Genomic DNA, 4491 nt, shown 5'->3' on the forward strand with positions numbered 1-4491 from the left:
GCGTGGCCCGCAAAGCTGCAGGTTGAGACCCAGCCTTGTAGGGGCTAGAATCGCCCTCTCTACTACTTCGGGTCCACCTAGAGTGTAACAATCTTTGGGAACATCGTATGGTTTTTTTTGTTGTTGTTCATTTGTTTGGTTTTTGGTTTGTTTGGTTTTTTTTTTTTTAAGATTTTATTTATTTGATAGAGATCACAAGTGGCAGAGAAGCAGGCAGAGAGAGGAAGGGAAGCAGGCTCCCTGCTAAGCAGAGAGCCTGATGCGGGGCTCAATCCCAGGACCCTGAGATCATGACCCAAGCTGAAGGCAGATGCTTTAACCCACTGAGCTGCCCAGGTGCCCCCATTGTCTGGTTTAAAACAGAGGAGGGATGGCTTAGAAGAATAGACCAAGGCACTTGGAGAAAGATAGGCAAGAGAACTCCGATGGCCTCCACGTGCTCTCAGGCCTCCCAGAGTCGGCCAACCAGCCAAGCTCACCTTTTTCAAATGTTCATTTAGCAGGTACTGCGTGTAAGGCCCTTTTCTTGGAGCTACGGGTGTAGATACATAAGACCTCTATCAGGGACACCTGGCTGGCTCAGTTGGAAGTGTGTGTGACTCTTGATCTCAGGGTTGTGAGTTGGAGTCCCAAGCTAGGTGCAGAGATGAATAAACAAATAAACATTAAAAAAAAGAACAAGAAACAAAAACAAAAACAAAACCATGATGGCCTCTGTCCTCAGGAAGCTCTCTCTGGAAAAAGACAAATTTTCCCTTTTGGCTTCACCCCCACTCCATGCAATAGGACACCAGAATCCTGAGGCGTCTGCTTCCTCCTTGGCCGTTCTTGGCCGTGACCGTGCTGGCTTCGGCTCCTGCTTCAACCACCACCTCCCTGAGCTCACACAGGAGTAGCGCTCATCCTGACGGCCACCCCGCTGAAACATTCCGCCTCTGGCCATGAAAGTCACCTCTGGAGCTTGCCATAGTGACCAAGCCACTCCAAGAAGCACTGTTCTTTGGTGACCCTCCAGTCTTCCAGATCAAACGCAGCCTGTTAAGCCTCCACCCACTCACCGGCTCCTGGGGGTGACCTGAAGACCTTGCACTCATTTCCCTGTTGCTTAGCAGATACAATTGGAACTTTTCGGCTATTTTCCAAGGGCTACCTGAGTGTTTCTAACTATCATCATCATCATCATCATCATCATATCATCATTATTATTATTACCCAACAGCGTCCCTTCTCATCCCCAGCACACCAGTGTTTGCGTGTCGCTCTGCTTCTGAACAAGAGCGAGGCGCTCTTTAAGGGAATCCCTTCCAAGTTCAAGGTTGATTGTTGATTTATTGAACAAACATTTACTGAACCGTGGCTGTGTACCCGGCACTGTGACAGGTACTGAGCCGGCTCCGATGGCCACGAGGACAGACATGCCTCCTGCCCTGGGGGAGCCCATGAACTCGCAGGGAGGACAGACACCAGTGATGAAAGTAGAGTGTGGTGTGTGGTCAGACTGGACGGCCACCCGGGGCCGAGAGCCTGGGCTGTCCTTCCACTGTGGCTTCTTAGATCTCTTTGACTTCCTGCTTGGATTCCCCACAGAGCGGATTGTATCTTGCTGAGGAGGCGGGGACAAGAGTCCCACAGGATGTCCACATGGTAAGACCCTAAAGGCGCCAGCCCCCATTCTGTGCCCCCCCCCACCCCCCAGAGGTGAGGTCCCTCCCTTCCCGAATTCCAAATTCCGTCTCCTAGGGAAGTGAGGCAGGAAGCAGGGTCGGAACAAGAGCCTAAGAATTCCACATACAAACAAACCCATTTTTAGTGAGGAGCCCCTTCACAATGTCGCCTCCCTGCCAGGAGTGGTCAGATCCCTCCAGAAAGCTGCCACCTTGCTGCCTGTGAAATCCACTCTCCCTCCTCTGGTCTCTGACGGCACTGCCCCTGACAGGTGGTGCTGTCGTGTCTCATTTTGAGACTTGTCGGTGAATGAAGGCTCGGACACCTCCTGAGGCTGTGGGCTGTTGAGTCAGTGTTTAACCACTATAATTGGGAGAAACGTCTTCCAACTGTCTAACGCAGACGAGACAGACGCTGCAGATTCCACCCCCTTGCTCGTGGGCTGCCCTCTGCAGAATGTAGAAAACAAGGACAAGTCATAAAGAGCTCCCTACTCCCCAGGCTCCCGAAAATCCTCTGTAAAACCGACATAAGTAAAAGGCCTTTGGATCCAATGACTCTCCTTCTTTCTCTCCTTCTTTCCAAGTGTCAGCATCCCGGGCAGAGTTGATTTCGAGGGTAGGGAGGGTTTGCGGGGGGTGGGTGCTTGCCTGGGGCACACGGGTGGGTGCCCTTCTCTCCCCACTTGACGCCTCTGTCACTGGCCGTGGGGTGATGTGCATGATCAAGGAACTCTGAAATGGGCCCTAGGAATGCTGGGGGGTGGGGGGTGAGTGGGGGATGGGGCTGTGCATAAGAATTGTGGTGTTCGAGGGTTCCTTCTTGGGTGTGCCTGGTAAAAGTGAAAGTGGCTGGAGCAATAAAATGAGAAACACATTAGATAAAGAAAAAAAAATTTTTTGAAACTTTTATTTATTTATTTGACAGAGAGAGAGAGATCACAAGTAGGCAGAGGCAGGCAGAGAGGGGGAAGCAGGCTTCCTGCCCAGCAGGGAGCCCAATGCAGGGCTCCACCCCAGGACCCTTAGATCATGACCTGGGGAGAGACCATGAGGCAGCTGCTTAACCATCTGAGCCACCCAGGTGCCCCAAGAAAGAAAATTTTCAAAGGCTGCTGCCCTAAGTCTGTGGGGGTTTCTGAAAGGGAGGGGCGACTCACGATACTGCGAAGAGTTTCCTTCCTTTCCTTTCTTTTTTCTTTTCCTTTCTCCCCCCCCCCTTCTCCCTCCCTCCCTCTCTGTTCCTCTCTCTTCCAAAATCTAAACCAGTGAGCTCCTAGATGAGGAGCTTATCTCTTTAGAGCCACATCCCAAACACATTCCTATTCTGTCCTGCAGCCTCAGCTCTGCTCTCCTTTCAGGTGGAGCTAAAGCATAGCATCTTTGATGCCACCTTTCCCTAATCTCTGGTGGAATGCTTCTTTCTCTGACATTTCCTTTAATTCCCATTAAACTATGCAGCTTGGTGTTGATCACACAGCGGCCCAGTCCCCTGCTTCCCCACTGTTCCATACACAAGAATCTTGTCTTCTCAACCAGGTTGCAAACTTCTAGAGGGCAGAGGCCGTTCTGTATGTGTTGGACTCCTTTGGCACACTGAGCACAGGGCCGGGTACATAATAGACCTTTACTGAGACCTCCATTTGCCTTTTACTTCTCATTAAACATCAGAGAATTCATACAGGGGGAAAAAATTCGTAAGTGTTATAAACATGAGTAAGTCTTTCTTTGGGTGGAGTAACCATCTTATACAACATCAGAGAATTCCTACTGGAAAGAAACTCCGTGTCTGATGTGTCCATGGGAGAGCCCTCAGGTGAGTTTGGAGGCTCGGAAGACACATCTGACTCAGTATTCTGGAACTCAGTCCCATGAATGCAGTGACTGTGGGGAAACCTTTGCTCAAGATGATACCTAACGTCAGCGTGCCTATTAGAAACCACAAACCCTAAGAATGTGGGAAAGTCTCCCCCAAGATCTTCAGCACCCAACACCGGAGAACTCACTTGAGAGTAAAGAGCAGTGCTAAGCACGGGGGTCGGGGTTGCGGGGGTAGCGGGGATACAATGGGGTTCAAAACCAGCACAGCTCCTGTTTCTGTGTATCTTGTCTCTAGACTCATTTCCCAGCTGAAGAAACCGAGACCCAGAGAAGAAGCATGGTACACAGTAGATACCATGGGACTGTGACAAAACTTTGATTTGTACCTTCTTTTTTGAACATGAAACAGTGCCATGCCTGATTTCCTTTGTCTTCATCTCTCACTAGGAAGGGGGAAGGGAGAAAAGGGGAGGAGATGGGGGGGGTAGGAGGGAAGGTTCTCCCAATGCTTGTTATCCAAGGAGAGGTGGGGCTGGAGGGGTTGCATTACGTCCAGGGCACAAGTCTGGGTAAGAGCTCTAGTCTCCGGGGTCCTTTATTTCACATGCCAAGGACTGTGCTGGGTGCAAAGGGAGATAGAAGGCGAGAAGAGAGGTCCTGTGCCCTCAAATAGCTTATAGTCCAGGACGGGGACAGACAGGTCCTTTAATGGGAGTGCATATGAAATGCAAGAAAGGAGCCCCAGGAAAGGCTTCACAGAGGAGGTATTGTTTGAGCTGAGACAGAAAGGATGAGAACTTTGCCAGACAAACAAGTGAGGAGTCTGTGATCCAGGTGGAAGAAATAGCACGTGCGAATGCACGGGAGTGAGAGAGGCCCTGGCCCCTTGAAGATCCTGGAGAAGTTCAACCTGTCAAGCCTGGCAGGCCATGTGGGTGGGAGTGGGGACCGGGGCTGATAACTCAAGCCCCCCCCTTTTTAAAAATATTTTATTTATTTATTTGAC

The 4491-nt window shown here is 50.5% G+C and overlaps 1 long non-coding RNA gene across 1 annotated transcript; it reads left to right on the forward strand.

Moving 5' to 3' along the window:
- The first annotated feature begins 1382 nt into the window (after positions 1 to 1382).
- On the forward strand, positions 1383 to 2207 carry LOC309851431. The gene is made up of 2 exons (XR_014304776.1): positions 1383 to 1644; positions 1937 to 2207. It is a non-coding gene; the product is annotated as an uncharacterized lncRNA (long non-coding RNA).
- The last annotated feature ends 2284 nt before the right edge of the window (positions 2208 to 4491 follow it).

This window comes from Mustela nivalis, assembly GCF_964662115.1.
Source record: "Mustela nivalis genome assembly, chromosome: 17".
Lineage (NCBI taxonomy): Eukaryota > Metazoa > Chordata > Mammalia > Carnivora > Mustelidae > Mustela > Mustela nivalis.